Below are 17,052 nucleotides of genomic sequence, written 5' to 3'. Positions count from 1 at the left end.
CTACCAAAGGTGTTCAATGACAGCCGGGACCTACAGCTTATGTGTAGTACCCTTGTATGCATTACATGCGTTTCAAAATAATTTCCTTTGAAAGATGATGTATAAGATTTTTCGGTATTTTGTGCAGTTTTTGAGAACATTATGTCGTGGTGTCATTAAAATGACATCAGTCAGGGTACAGCTGGCTGGAGCGAGGCTCTTTAAACTTAGATTCGGTGTAACTTGTACCATGTAAAATATTGTGTACTTACTTATTTGTATTTGAATTTAGAGCAAGTTTTGGATATTTTTAACCGACTTCCCAAAAAGGAGGAGGTTCTCAATTCGGTCGGTATGTTTTTTTTTTCTATGTATGTACATCGATTACTCCAAGGTTTATAGACCGATTTACGTGATTCTTTTTTTGTTCGACGCGAAATAGCTGCCAGTTGGTCCCATAGTCATCAGGTCAGGATCTGATGATGGAAACCCTGAGAAATCGAGCGCAACCTTCGAAAGTTGTAAGCATACATAGGGTATAAATTTGACACTCAGGTATATGCCTGAAAGAACTATTCAACAGTGAAGGTTTGGAGCTGACCTGATGATGGAGACCAGAGAGGGTCGAGGGAACTCGACAACTGAATAAGTAAACTACCTCGTGTTTGGGCTTATATTATTTGTATTGACGAGACCTTTGCAACAGTGAAGATTTGGAACTGACCTGATGATGGAGAGCAAAGAAGGTCGAGGGAATTCGATAACTGAATATGTGAAATACCTCGTATTTGGTCTTATATTCTTTGTATTGATGAGAACTTTCCACTTATATGGATAGTGGCATCTATTCGTATCACTGAAAAGCTGTAAATAAAAAACTTTTTTACAAAAAAATTAAACCGACTTCCAAAAACACTAAAAAGCAAAAAAAAAACTAATTTTAGGTGCATCGGCCTAGAAGTCGGTGGCAAAATTAACTTAGTAACATCGATTAGACACCGACTTCTAGGCCGATGCACCTAAAATTAGTTTTTTTTTGCTTTTTAGTGTTTTTGGAAGTCGGTTTAATTTTTTTGTAAAAAAGCTTTTTAATAAGATATTTTTGTTATACTATTATACTACTTGAAATTCAGCAATTTTTTGTTGTTGTCGTAAGTGGTTCTCGTAATTCAAATGTAATTTTTGGTTAGACAATGGTATTTTTCACTTCAAGCTCTGGCTATTTAGTTGAACGTCAAATTATTACTTCTATCAATAAAAGAACGTCAAATTATTACTTCTATCAATAAAATGTTTTTCTCCCTCAGCAATACTTGACTTTGAAGTTAAAAGCAAGGCTTCCACCTTATGAAAACTGTTCCAAGTAATAATCCTCTACAATGTACCAACAGTTTATGAAAACCAAGACGCAAGTGACTTCAAGTCGTCCACTTCTTTAAGCCCACTTTTGTTAATAGCCAGTAGAGTAAGCTGGAACAACTCTGTATTACTTTAATAGTTAAGTTGGTTATAGTATTCTGCTGCATCCGGGTAATACTGTCAAGTTGTTTAATTAAAATCTCTTACACCTGAACATATTTTAGAAATGAGTCTGAAACTCGATCGTTAGTTAGGCTATGTTACTTAAGTATTTAAAATTTTGTAACTTTTAAGTGGTTTTACAATATATTATTTATGCGAAAAATATAAACATTTCTCAATTTAAGTGAAATCGTAAGCATACCAAGTCAAGTATACTTACATAGTGAATAAACAAACTAATCCACTCAAGTACCCGCCTACCCAAAATTTATTTCAGTCAGTATCAAAATCCAAAATCTCCGTAAGTACCAAAGTTTCCTTGACATGTCCGGAACATGGGCAAAACATCATTAATTTTAGCGTATTTTGTCCACTAGACAGATGGAAGACGCCCACTGTGCAGACAAAGAAGAGGGATTGCTTTAAAAGCCTCTGATGGAGAGGAATTATCCTCTGTTTGTATTTTGGAATTCCAATATTCGAAGCTGCTCTGGTTTTTGTTTCTTTCACTCTGTTTTGTTTTAAACCAACTACTGAAATAATGTACCTATATAGTATTCTAACTCTAGTCATCTCTGTACTGCTATGTTTCGGATGGCACGATAAACTGTAGGTGACGGCTGTCATTTGAACATCTTTGGCAGTCGTTACGGGTTAACAGAACAGCTAGTAAGACTGACAACCAGGCTTTCAAGGGGTATTGGTTTGCCCGGGTAATTGGGTTGAGGAGGTCACCCAGTCGATCCTTATCCACTGCAGCTGGCACTGGACTGGTATCCAGATGCATCCGGTTATACCTGAACCCGACCAAACAAAGTTAGGAAAAGGCTATGCTGTGTGAAAATACCATAACATTTTAAATTAAAAGAGCACACTCCATATTTATTTTAAAAATAAATCCTGTGATATTCGATGCCAAACAGTTACATACCAAAAACAAAATTAATGTGAACATATGAAAAAAGTTAGGTAAAATATTTTTAGCTCGTTTAGTGAGCATACCGCAGAGCCAGGTAAAAACCTCTATCTATGCTTCTAACTCGTTTAAAAAATACCTATTTCAGGCAACGTTGTGCATGAATATTGAATTTCTGGAAAAGTGTGAAAAATGAATGTATTTTTTCGGAATATGGTGGACCTGGAACCTGCTAACATGTGTGGATTTTGAAATATTTCGCATTTCATTTTGCATATGTCCGTAACACGCAAAACTTTCATGTTATGCGTTATAAGTTCACTATAGTTCTATAGTCCATGTTGACCGTATTATTCCATCAATTTACTTCTCAACCTGCTTAGTTAAATAGGTTATGTAAATCTTTGCAAAAATGTACTTCTCAAAACTAGATGATGACCATCTAGTTTTGAGAAGTAGCTTACATATCAAAACCAGAACCTTTCTTCTCCAAAAACGATCAAAAATATTTCCAACTGTCATCTCCCGCTAGACAAACGCTGGCCGCGATTTTCCCGCGGAAACTCAGCACTTAATCACTGCGGTAAACGCTTGACACGCGACAGTGGCGCCAACAACTCATGTTGTATGACAGATGGCGCCACACGTCCTGTCATCAGGGTGGCGGCCATCTTTGTTTTTATTTAAATTTTGAAAGGGATAAAGTTTTGTATGAGGAGAGCCAACTAAAGCAATCAAGAAAGAAACGAACGAATAATAGAAAGATTTTACTGTTTTTTCAACTTATTATAGTGGATTTGTAGTTTACCTAAAATGGTAATATTCTGAAAGACACCTTAGTATACGTCTTGTTCTGGGTTCTTACTTCTTGAAAATACAAACGCTTGGGTCCATCACGGCCAAAGCCTGCCGAGGCTGTGGGATTGCTCGAAAGAGTTACCGCGGCCTGGTACTTAATGGGCTCCAGAAGAATCACGATGCAGCTCCCACAGCGGGAGGGAGTGTCAGATTCATACTGACTCTAAACCCATCATGTTCCTTCATTAGATGATCATTTTGATAATTTTTCATTAAAAAGGCGCTATTGTGCTTTAATAATGTAAAAAAATGTACCATTACCTATATTTTCGTACACAAGCTACGACCTTCTCATACCCTCTTTCAGTTTTCCTCTAAAATATGACATGTAATAATCTGTCCGAACACAGAGTATACAGCATTATCTAAGCTACATAAATATCACACAAAGTTGTCTAGCAGATTCCACGTTTTATGAAAGTGAAGTTCTTTTTAAAATACGATGTAATAAATAAGGTCCATAGCGTAATGGTCGTGTAGTACGGTCGGTTACACAAGTGGTTTGTGTTTATGCGAAAAAATGTTAGATGTTTTGAGTGTAGGCAAAATGTTTTTTGGTAATAAATGTGTAATAGTTAATTATTTATTATTATATAGAGTCTGGTCTGATATTTATTTAGGTTTATGTTTGGTAACAAATAATAAAGTCTCTGGGGCTTGCTATTTATTTTATTGACAAAGATTAAAATAAGTTATGAAATAATGAAAGTGTGGTATGGTATTTTAAGCAAATATTTTTAGGATTAGCAGTTACACGCAAAATCAAAGATTCACTCATAACTCAAACATCACATTCTTCGCAAAAACAAAACAAAAACATTTTTTATTGTCTATAAAAAATAGAATATTCCTCATTAACGTTTTTCTTCTAACCTAACATTTATGTAGCTGTCTCTCCATAGGGTGTAGATTTCATTAGGCGTCGCGATCGCAGTCCCCGAAGGGGGGATTGTCAATAAAATGTAATTGGATCACCGAGGCAGCTGTGACGATCAATTAGCAAGACACAGTATACTGGACTAAATCTTTTTGTGATTTTTTTAAAGAAAAAAAAATATTTGTGACTTGTACATAGGTAGGAAAAAATCTGCCAAATCCAAAGTTGGACTCGCACGCGGAGGGCTCCTTACTTTAATCTATAAAAAAATACTTTTGTTTTTTGGAAGCCCCTTAGATATTTATATAGTTATAGTTTCGTTTTCAGTATTTGTAGTAATAACGACATGAGAAACATGTGCAAGTAAAAATTACCTGAAAACAATTGTCTCTCTATCATGGTTGAATATAGGTACAGTATGGTGGCAAACGTGAATGTCATGAAAAATAAGATGTGAAAAATAAACCACTTTCGTTTAATCTTAATTCGACTGATATTTTTTCTAAACGTACCCTAGACTCCAATTATAAAATTATTTATCACATTGACACCTGCCACAGACTATTAATAAAGGCCATGACAAACTTTATCTAACTAGGCTGAAAAATAAAGATTTTTTTAGATATTTTTCTTTTACGATACTTTATAAAGTTGGGATATTGAGCCATAAATTAATTTGTAGGCAGAAACGTCTCAAGGGTTTTAAAGTTTATTTAGGTCTTATAACGATACTACAATTTCTAATAATGAATACCTACTTAAACAAGTATAACTACCTACTCTGGATGACTGCAGCTATTCATCTGCAGCCTTCATTAATACCATCATCATCTGCCTAAACTTTTCCCAATTATGTTGTCTAATCGGATGCAGCTGAGTACCAGTGTTTTACAAGTAAGTTGCAACTGCCTATCTGACCTCCTCAACCCAGTTATCCGGGCAACTCAATACCCTTAGGTAAGACTGGTTGTCAAACTCACTGGCTTCTGAGTACTCGTAACGACTGCCAAAGATGTTCAAATGACAGCCGGGAATTATAGCTTAACGTGCCATGGAAAAAAAGGAATAACTACCCTTTCGAAACGAAAAACGGAATACCACTTATTTAATGTAATAACAAGGCTACCGAAACGCATACCTGTTTAAAGCAAATATTTACACAAAGTTTTCTTTCGTAGAGTTTCCTTAAAAATGTATTCTTAATACTTTTCCGGATATTTCGGTAATTTGCATCGTTGAAAGTCTGCTTCTCCCTATGTAGGTACTTGGCTTTCTTGGAAACCGTAAAATTTTCCGTATTTTTATTTTCTTTAATGTTTAACCGTACTTTTGTACTTCCTCGGAAGTTCAACTTTTGGAGTTATTAAAAAGTTATTTGTTGAAGAATAAAATGATGCAGAAAACGAAATATACTCATGTTATCTTACAATCATAACGTTCAAGTTTCGTCATGTAAATTAGGTAAAAGGTGTAAATCATGTAATAAGCCAATAAATTATTGCTACGTTATGAAAAAAAAAAAACAATTACTGAATATCTTAGACATCAGCATAAAATCATAAATATCAGTATATTTTTCGCTTATAATATAAAACAACGTAATTAACGCTTTATACGCTCTCTCTTTCTATAAAAAAGCATAAATAAATAATAAAGAAATAAATAATGTCGGGACACCTTTTCACACACGGTCGGTTAGCCCCATGGTAAGTTATTAATTAACTTGTGTTATGGGTGCTAACACAACTGATAAACTACACATAACTACATGTATACATATTTATAAATACATATTGTAACACCCAGACCACGGCCAAGAAGCATGCTGATCACACAAATGTCGACCGAACCGAGAATCGAACCCGGGACCTCAGGTTCGGCAGTCCGGCATGGTGACCATTGCGCCATCGAGGTCGTCAAATTAATACATAATTAATACATATTACCATTTACTTAAAATATTTATAATTTGGTAGAAATTGATAATTTCCTCAACAGCCTAACTCAACATCAAACTAGCACTGTGTTCCTCTCTTAACAAAATAACGTCTGACACAAACAAGGCAGCTTGTGTCCAAACACGTAGTTGTAGCCCACTGTGCACTTTGTGTTTGTTTGTGCAGGAAACAGGACGCATCTAACGCTTGGTTTGTCAGCTTTGTGCTTTTACTGATGTTTTTATAAGCTTTGATTGAAGAGATCAAGCTTTTTTGAGGTTTTGAGTGGAGATTGATAGTGAATAAAGGGGTCTAGTTGCAAAAAGGTTGGTTGATTTTCGGTTCTTTAATATGTGTATCCGTCTCCGTGTGATATGGGGCTTGTGCCCAGCAGTGGGACAATAAAAAGGTTCTAACAGAATGTTTGTAGAAAAACCCTTTTTCTTCCACTGTTGAACTACATAACCAGTGGGTACTAATTCCGGTCTTGGCCAATGGACATCTCGTTTTCATCTACTGCCCGCCCCTACTTTGAATCATTGATCACAATTATTCAAGATTAAAAATACATCGCATAATTAGCAAAAACAATCAACTTAAACCCAAAACCTTTAAACAACACAAAATTAAACCACCCAAAAACTTTCTCAACAAAATTGCCAACTATTCTCCAAAAGTTGCTTGAACTTCTCCAGTTCTCCATTAACCGCGGTATTAGAATGAGTACAATAACACATTATGCGTTGTAGAACTTAGTGTTTGTTCAGTTAACCGATCGAGCCGAATGCTATTGAGTTAAATCGTAATTAACTATCAAGTTAGTTTCTAACTTGCAGAATATATAATGCTGAGTTGTGTATTTGGAGTTAGTGAAGCTCGCGGTTTGGAGAATGCCGGTTAGAAATGTGTATTAAGCTAAGCTAGCTGTGATGGGGAAGAGTTAATTGAATGTTTATTTTTGCTACATATCACACTTGCTGCTTTCCACAGTTTCACTCACGAAACGTGGAAACTTCTTTCCAAATAAGAATGGTCTTTGCCACCCGCGGTTATTCAAATCGTTTCAAGAGGAATTTTTCAAATCGCTTCAGTAGTTTCGGAAAATGTTCCTCCTTTCATATATATACCTCTATCCATCCATGACTTATAGCTGGTCTTAGAACACCCTAATAGTTTATTTATTTATACCCATAATAACTACCGCGTAGTGGCCGATTTCTGATAATAAAAATAGCATATAAAAAGTCTTCATATTCTCTTAAATTCAAGTCAATTAAGTCTAGAAAATACCCTTTCAGCTTTAAAATAGCTCGAACAATTGCCCTCACCCTATTTCACTAACAACCTTCAATGAAACGACGTCCAATAAATATCAAGCAGCTATCACTTTGAAACCTGATCAAATTATCGAGGAACTCCCCCGATGAATACCTAAGTTCTCCACCACTAGACTGAAACAATCGTGGAGAAACAGCTAGACTACCCCTAAATAATTGTGTTAGCTATGAGTCTGAGCTAACAGTTAGGAGGTTCTCACACGGGGTTGTGTACCGCCGCGGTAAGCGGTGCAGGGGAACTTAAATTGTATTAGCTTCTTTATATTGTTACCCTGTCATTAAATTCAATATAATTGTATTTACATTTTAAATAAAAAAGAGAAAATGACAGTTAAGTATCAAATTATTCCGCATCGCTGTTTGCAGGGGTTGTGCCCAAAAGGCTGCATTGACACGCTGGATGCAATGCTTATTCCTTGACCGAAGCGGTTTCATTGGCTTCTATGAAATCCACTCGAATTTTTGGCAAGATATTTCCTCCGCTGCCTGACAAACGAACTATGTAATCGGGTAGATCATCGAGCAAAAAATATAATTTGAATCGTATAAAACAAATTGGTTTATATGTTATATATTTATTTTATTTTAAAACACAAACCGTCGCGGTTGACTTTGGCAGCGAAAAGGTAAACGCTTTGAAAATCGCGACAGAATCCACTTACCGCCACTACGGTAAATGGCGATACGCGGTATCATGTATAAAGACCCTTAGTGAAGTTTGCAAAGTTTATAAATCAAAGTTTTGGGTTCCCAAGTCTAGTTATGTTTCACTGTAACAATATAGAGTCCGATCAATCTAGTTGCTTCGAATATATTTGCTAGTCTTCGAGTTGTTCAAACTAGTTCAGTTTAGACTTGAAACTCTCGTCGCTTCGTTGAGTTTAGTCACGGAAATCGGCGGTTGGCTGTGTCTGGTATTTACTTATAATATGTATTGCCTTGCTATTTACTTATAAATATTAACAATGATAACTTCTTAGAATAATATTAAACTATTTTTATCTTTCAAGGTTTTACCTACCTATCGCCAACTATATTGGTGCCTATAATTTGCCGTTCGTACTATCTTATGGCTAATTAAATGATGGGTTAAAAGGCGTTATATAAATTCACATAAGAAAATCTTCTATCAAGAAAAAAACACCATAATTAATAGGCTTCTGTCTCGTTAATATTCTAACAGCCTGCCACTTGTCGTTACTTGATTCCTTATTGAAATAAGTCTAAGTGACGATAAGATTCTTTTATGATTTAGTAATGAATTAATTGTAGTATTCGTTTATTCAAGTTAAATATGAAAATCACGGTATATTTGTTATATTTAATAGATTTTCCGTGTACAGGGCTATCTTGACTTGAGAAATTCCTTCGGGTTCGGAAGGCTAGTTAAATGGATGGTTCCCGGCTGTCAGATAACCCTGTTTCTCAACTACATTAGATTTGCCGACGTCAACCAACAATAGTTGGAAAAAAGAATCACTATAAGTAATACTTACCTAGTTAGATAGAGTAGTTAATCCTAAATACATATGTATTATGTATTTAAGAAGTACCTATAAGCTATAACTTAGTGCAATAAGTCACGGCTTCTGTCTCGCTAATGGTCTAACAGCCTGTCGCTTGTTATTACTTGATTCCCTATTGAAATGGGTCTAAGTAGCGATAAGATTATTTTTGTGATTTACTAAATGTATGTATTAATGCGTATTTACATGTATTATATGTTTAACGAACTACATTATATTTACTAACGATTTTCAAACCAGGGAATTGCCCGGGTAATTAAGTTGAGTCCATGTAAAAAACTACATAAGAGTAAAATAAACTGCAAAGAAATGTACCAGATTTTTAATTCATCCTATTTTAATTCTCAATCTTACAGAGACGTAAAATTAATAAAGATAATCCTCACATCATACTTATTTGTTCCATATCAATATCAAACAACTGTCCATAAGCCACTAACTTCTCTAATAAGACCAACAAGCATACACACACACACATACACACAACATGCAATATATCGGCCGACTCCCTCGTTAGTAGTTGTCCGAACGCCAATCGAAGCTATGGCCTGAATACGACAAATAACATTTTTTACGCAGAGTTTTAACTAGGTAGTGGTGAAAATATGAATTTTTATACTTTTTAGGTTATTTTTTATATCTGCCTGCTGGATTCGAGAAATCTTTGACACTAGGGTTGGTTACGTTATTAAAACTCATCACCTGCCTAGCTTTTTCCCAACTATACACAAGTATAAATGTGTGTGTTCGATCCCAGGTTATACAAGTACCAACCAATGCAACTTTTCTAAGTTTGTAATAACTTTCGACGTATTTATATTTTGGACACCATTAACTGATCAAATGCGAAGGAAACCCTCCCGAGGAAACTTGTTCTACAAAGTACTTGTTCACTGAGCAAGCGTGGTAATTAACGCTCAACCATTCTCCGTGTGAGAGGAGGCCTGTGCCTAGCAGCGAGTCAATAAATAACAAAATTAGTAGACAAAGCAGCATGGAAGAAGACATGCTGTGCCAACCCAAATAAAATTAGGATAAAGGCCGAATGATAATGACAAACTAAGTAGCAACCCTTTTATACAGACATAAGTATTATCTTCTCTCGCCAAGTTAACCCCGAAACAAGATAAAAACAAGGCCAGCAACACAATTAGGTCAGATCAGACATGTACAGTAATCAACACAAGTTGGGGACAACTATCATTCTTGTCCGAGTATTTTCGGACCACAACTTGCGTGGTGCTTCGTAATGACATGTTACTGAGGAAGTTTGTGTGAGTTTAGCTTGTTTTAGAAGAGAATATGGTTAATTTTAGATGTGTTAGTAATTTGGTTTAGTGTTTATGCTGTTTACCTAACAGCCTTACCTTAATTATGAATTCCTTCTGCTGCGGGATTGTTCGAAGGAGTTACCGCGGCCCTGGAACACAAGGGCTCCAGAAGAAGAAAAGGTGGCTTTTAGTTTGCAAAGGTCTAAAAGTCTTTCCTGCCGAAACTACAGTTGCGGGGTTTTATTTGAAAAGGGTTTTCTATTTGAAAAAACTCATTACCCTTTTCGTTGCGCAGTCGGGTAACGGAAGTAGACGTTAATATCGTTAACAATAACTTTGTGTTTTGCTTTCAAACAATGATTTCCACTATTTAATAAAATGTGTATCAATGCCGTCATTTCTTTTTCTGCAGTTTTAAAGATCACACGAACCACATAGTTTATAAACACATTTCAAATCAATAATATTAAAAGAAATACCCATAACAATAACATTTCCATGTGATTTTTCCCAACACGAACATCCCATGATTGTCAGCCATAGTCAGGAAGCTATGATGTCATAAATATCAATTGCTTGAGCGCTAATGAATTTAATTAGCTCTGGAGGCTCCCATGAGCTGTTTAAAGGCATGTTTATTTGTTCCCGGTGCTATTCTATGAAGATAATAGGAAATGGGAAAAAACTGCATTTTTTTCTGCTAGAAAATTATAGTGGGTTCTGCTAGAAAATTATAATGAGAACGTCCTCCTTTTTGAGAAGTTGGTTAAAAAGGTGACATGGCGTGGTATAGAGGCTGACTTTGAAATAAAAACTTCTTCTTCTATAGTATTCTTTAGGGTTCAGTCTACATTCACACCAAATTTCATCAAAATCGGCTTAGCCATTTTCCTACAAACACATACCAAACACACTACCTATTAGTCCCCTTAATATGTTCTAAAACTGTTTCACAGTACTTCGACTTAACTACCGGAATATAGTTCAGAGAATAATCAATTTATGTGATAGCAAACAAATTAATTATTCTGGCAAGGGCATAGGTAATTACGTTCGGGGTAATTGCTTTAGCCACGCCTACCGTCCATAGACTAGATAGAACTCAGATGTGTCTGTACCTATTTTATAGGAACCTATTTTCGTGGTTGGTTTGTTTTCATCGATTTTATAGATTATGTGGAAAACTTTATATATTGTTATATTTTATTTTATGACAATGTGCAATCAAAAAATGGATCCTCGTATTTAAAATTGAACGCCTGTTAAAATGGCCTGTTAAAATATTTTATATTTTGATAAATATTTATTTGGAAGTGAAAAATATTTTTCTCTATGAAAATAATCTATACTATATAATATTATAAAGCTGAAGAGTTTGTTTGTTTGAATGCGCTAATCTCAAGAACTACTGGACCGATTTGAAAAATTCTTTCAGGACGTGGCACATTACAGCAGCACCGCAACAGCACGGCTCCACACCAGCATTTAAGTTGTCATTCAATTTAGAGCATTAAATCGTGTATATTATAATATATTTCGTAATGTCAATATGAAAAAGCCAACGGCGAGCAGTCAGCGTGCTTGCTGCTTCCACACAACTCGACTCGCCGCCCGCGTGCTGCAAGCGAGCGGTCCTCATGCGTACAGCGCGCCGACGGCGTGCTAATTGCCCGCCGACTCCGAGCCGGCAGCGAAACAACGTCATTACGTCGTGTTCAATCATAACATCAATCATAATCGTCTTAAAATAATATTGAGTTTGCGGTGACAGCAAGCTTACACCTCGCGGCCGGCGCGCGGACGGCGCGCCGACGGCGAGCGGACGGCGCGCCGACGGCGAGCGGACCGCGCGGGGTTGGCGCGCTGTCCGCTCGCCGTAGTCTTAATTCGAGGCGACGCCGTGCTGCAGCCGTGCTGTTGCCGTGCTGCTATAATGTGCCACAAGCTTTAGATAGCCCATTTATCGAGGAAGGCTACTTTTTATCCGGATTCGTGCCGTGGTTCCTATGGGATGCGGGTGAAACCGCTGACAGAAGCTAGTGTATTTTAAAATCATTATAGGTGCTGCATATATAATTGTAGAGGTTATATAATAATTATATTAGCGTTTAGAAAGGTTTTCAAACTCATAGTTTTTCGCACCATACTACATAGGTTGTTCAAAATAATTATCCTAGACAAACCCAGACGCTATTGAAACACTATTTATTAATTTGGTCTGCAGAGCGGTTGCGAAGGAAATTGGCGGTTACCCTGAACTACGGGGTGCTCCAACTTGATATAGTGCACGATATCGTAAACAACAGTATTTTGAATAGTTTCGCTATTTATAGACAATATTAGTTAAGTTTCGGAATGTTATGTTCATAATGAACATATCTGGTGGTTGTGTAGTTTGTAGCTTAGGTAATAAACCTTAGAGTAATATTCCGCTCACCCATATGATGGCAGCCTTTCTTGATACCTAAATGAGCAGTGGGATCCACTAGGGCCAAAGCCTGCCAGGGCTGCGGGATTGTTCGAAAGAGTTACTTGGCCCTGGTACACAAAGGGCTCAAGAAGGAACATGGTGGGTTTTAGTCAGTAAGAGTCTGATACTCTCTCTTGAAGATTTCGTACAACAAAAAAATGCCTAAATTGGCTACTTGTATATACAACATGTAACGTAATTAACGCACACCCTCAAACACCCCAATTAGAATATTATGTTATAATCATAATACATACACTGAATTTTTAATTTAACATGTATATGCATTGTTATTTACTAAATTAGTTATACCAATTCTTGGCGAACTTTTTGGTCATACTACTACGCACGCACATATCGCGCCGCGCGCCGCTCGACTCGACACAACATAACGAAACTACGGAAAGCCGACAATACACGAAGTCTTATTACTTTGAGTTACGGTCTATTTGAATTTGTTTTGACTGTACAGGGTTAATATGACAATAATTTCCGTAGTTTTAATTATTTTTGGGATAAAAAATTACCTATATTAAAAATTATATAAATCGATTCAGTAAACGATTCTGAACAAACTAATTTCAGGATGTGCGCTAATTAAGTTACATGTTGTATAACATTCAGGTCCAGTAGTTCCTGAAAATGAGAACAACTTAACCAAATGTGACGAAAGGCATCCAGATAGGAAGTGACGAGCTACTTTTATTCGGGTGTGGAAAGTAGTTCCAGACAAAGTAAAGGATGAAATGTAGTTCAATGTAGTCATATTATAAATCCTAACGGATAAAAATACTTGATAATATCAAGCCCTTAAAAGGAAGAAATAAGTCCTAGAAAATAGTTCAGTATAACAGTAAAAAGAGCTAGGAGTAGGTACTAACACACGGATGTTGACCTAAAATATTTAGACCTAGGGTTATCACTTGGGCTTATTACAAACGTACTCATGTACCGGTTCGAATAAGTACAGGTAACGTGAGTGGCTTTGCTTATCAAAGTCATCTAAATTAACATAATATATATACTTATAGTAAAGGGTATTTATACCTATACGTGCATGTCATGGTGGCCCAGTGAGTAAAGGACCAGCCTCAGGGCCAGGACCAGTCTGAGGGCGCGAGTTCGATCCCAGGTCAGGCAAGTACCGATGCAACTTTTCTAAGTTTGTATGTACTTTCTACGTATTTCTTAGACACCAATGACTGTGTTTCGGATGGCACGTTAAACTGTAGGTCCCGATTGTCATTGAACATCCTTGGCAGTCGTTACGGGTAGTCAGAAGCCAGTAAGTCTGACACCAGTTTAACCAAGGGGTATCGGGTTGCCTGGGTAACTGGGTTGAGGAGGTCAGATAGGCAGTCGCTTCTTGTAAAGCACTGGTACTCAGCTGAATCCGGTTAGACTGGAAGCCGACTGATTTATACCTATAGGTAAACCATGAAATCACCCCGGTTAAACTAAATAGGTAATAGTTTCAACATCGCTTAAAGTAGCCACTACTTACTATTGTGAGATGTACATATTAAATTAAGTCGATACAAACCCCTTTATGTTCGAAATTAGATGCTTGAAATTACCGTGTTGGCAAGTCATCACAGCAATTTCGAAAATCAGCTACAACTCGTGAAACAGTATCAAAGTAGAATAGTACAGTTTTTCAATCATTTCGCTCAAATTGCCATACTAATATTTTAAAAAGCCTTCGTCAAAAAGGAATATGTTCAACCCTAAAGCAACGACAAAAAACTAGAAAGAACTACCCTTGATGATTTATGGACGTCTAACGTGACTTATATTTTCTGATATATCCCAGTTTACTTACTTCAGTCCACACACTGCAGTCCGCCAACAGTTAGTGTGACAGTTGCAAAAAAATAATCTTTTGAGGATTTATTCTTTCACAAACTTTCACGTTTATTATTTTAAGAAATAATTTAAAATCTTTATTTTAATTTTATGTAAATGTGTAAATATTTTGAAATCTTAATTAAACCTATTTATTTAAAAAAATCGTGAATTCAATGAAAGTTTTTAGTCGGTCTGATACCGGCCAAATACCTGATCATTGTAATGTGCGTACTACCATTTATCTTCATACTGATTTATGAGCCCCAACAAATTGTCGGACGACTAAAAGTTTGCAGTGTGTGGCTCGGAGCTTATCTCTACATTATGCCATTGTTTTCAAACATCGCCTATTTCTTAGCTAAGTAAGTTTTTCTTTGGGAAAACGGTTTTTATTAAAACAAGGAATATCTACTTTAGGATATTGTTACCAGGTTATATTTGGGCTGTAGGTATTTTTTGGAGGTAAATATGAAGCGTTTTCGTGTTATTATCACATATCCAAAGCAAAGCGATCCCCACTCTTCCGCCGAGAGCTCAATATCGGTGCCGATAACTATAACTTTAATATGCCTTTTTTATACCTTTGTAACCTATGACCCTAGAATAAAGATTGACCTTTTCAACACTTTTCAACACTAAAAATGAACAAACTTCGAATCAGTTACTTATCTCATTCTGAATTAAGATAAAACGATTCTACAAAATTAAGAATCAACAATAAAATCAAAAAAATATTTCTTAGAAATTGGAATGAAATAAAATCACACGTACGTATTAATAAAGGTTGTTACACATGCCTATCAATTGTAACACAATTTCTTCGAGCGCTTGTTAAAGTCGCCCTTCAATTTCTCCACTCTTATACTTGAGCGTTCATGCGTACCGCTTGCTATTAAGTCTGATTTTTATTTCTTAGAAAAATATTATTTTGTGAAATGATGAAAATAATATTGGGACTCATGATTTTTGTTAATGAAAGAAAGATTGCAAACTTTAGGTGTGCTTTTAGTTTGAATAGTAGGTACAGAAGTGTATGAAAGTGCGCACTTCACAACGAGCAGGTATCAGCCGACTATTTTGATGGGATTCATCACTCTTAAACTAAATTTTCGTCTACAGTTTGAAGACTATGTATTTAATCTGCAGTCTGCGTGGACTCTGTAATGTATTACTGACTAATTACTAGTGACTTCTGTCTGCCGACATCTCACAAGTAACTTTCTTTCTAGCCATGTCGACATTCACACATGACACACTCCATCCATCGTTTCTTTGGTCGTCTGTTCCACTATATCTATCCACATTCATGCTCGTCACCTTCCTCTCAACATGATCCTCATTCCTCCGCATCCCATCACTTTTCTGCTGTAGTAGTCGAGAAAAATCAATCTTCTCGTGGCTTTTTTACCGATATGTCATCACCCACTTTTTAATTAAAGGCCTTACATTATAAACCAGGTATTGTTCCCTAAAAGGTAAATAAACCACATAATGAGTTCTACATTATTTTACTGAAGGTCATTAGTGGGATTTCTACCACTGAATAGTGCCATTGTTCCGCCAAAGTTCGCGTTAATTTTTTTTATTTGGAACTCATTAAGAGTCACATTAGGGACGAAAGTACCGCTATTAGAGTAAAAGGATGAATATAATATACTCTTTGTCATTTTGCAACGAATAATAAAAAAGTGACGTTTTCCGCCATATTTGATTATCAAAACGAAAAAAATCAATACATACGAGTATCTACGCTTCCAACAGGTATCTGTGGAGATCTAAGGGGGAGGCCTATGTTCAGCAGTGGACGTCCTATGGCTGAGATGATGATGATATCTACATAGAAACATCTGAACTGAGAATCTCTTCCTTTTTGGGAAGTTGGTTAAAAATTGGTTGGTAACTGTCTGCTACTACCTTCTGTAATAAAAATTAACTTGTAAAAGCTACCGCTTACATAGCTTATACTTACTTTGTAACTTTTTAATTGCATCGTGGTAGCATATTTAAACTTTATCTTTTAAAATATTAGGGTATTATGTAGAATGTTTATAACTTTCTAAGATAATCCTAAACTGAAGAATCATTTCTCATAATACTAACAAATTATTTCTCTCTGTTCCAGGTACGCCACCACTGTGCACTGTGCAGCCATTCACTACAAACACTGGACACAAACATCAGTGTGAGTAAGACTTATACGAAATACAACAGTTAATTCTATTCGTAGTGCCATTTATTATGTCCGGAATAGCTGGCGGTTTGCCCACTGTGCGTCGTAGTCTCACAGTAAAAAACGCGTAAGCTTGAGTCATTTGGTGTTAAACGATTTTTTATTGTATGTGTTATGTAATTTATTGATATGTTTATTATTTTAAGAAAGAAGAAGTATGTTTTTATAATTAGGAATTTGGATGAATTACAACGCGAAAAACGTTAGGCTAAATTGGCAGCACAGTACAAATAATTGTATGATTTTTTTTCTTATATTTTTTGAAACATATAAATAGAAGAC

The 17,052-nt window shown here is 36.0% G+C and overlaps 1 protein-coding gene across 6 annotated transcripts in view; it reads left to right on the top strand.

Annotated features, from left to right (window-relative positions):
* The window catches only part of LOC124638665 (rho-related GTP-binding protein RhoE-like), a 161,687-nt gene that overhangs the window by 80,188 nt on the left and 64,447 nt on the right, over nucleotides 1-17,052 (top strand). For 2 of the 6 annotated variants that reach the window (XM_047175666.1, XM_047175665.1), the window contains one exon: nucleotides 16,663-16,722. The exons of 2 other annotated variants lie outside the window; for them this stretch is intronic. The gene's annotated coding sequence lies outside the window, so the exon portion shown is untranslated. Of the gene's footprint in view, nucleotides 1-16,308; nucleotides 16,433-16,662; nucleotides 16,727-17,052 lie in introns of those variants that run through there. 2 more of the 6 variants (XM_047175669.1, XM_047175667.1) reach the window with 2 other exon arrangements.

The sequence above is a fragment of the Helicoverpa zea genome, chromosome 18, assembly GCF_022581195.2.
Source record: "Helicoverpa zea isolate HzStark_Cry1AcR chromosome 18, ilHelZeax1.1, whole genome shotgun sequence".
Classification (NCBI taxonomy): Eukaryota; Metazoa; Arthropoda; class Insecta; order Lepidoptera; family Noctuidae; genus Helicoverpa; species Helicoverpa zea.
This window is presented reverse-complemented; position numbering and strand designations above follow the sequence as displayed.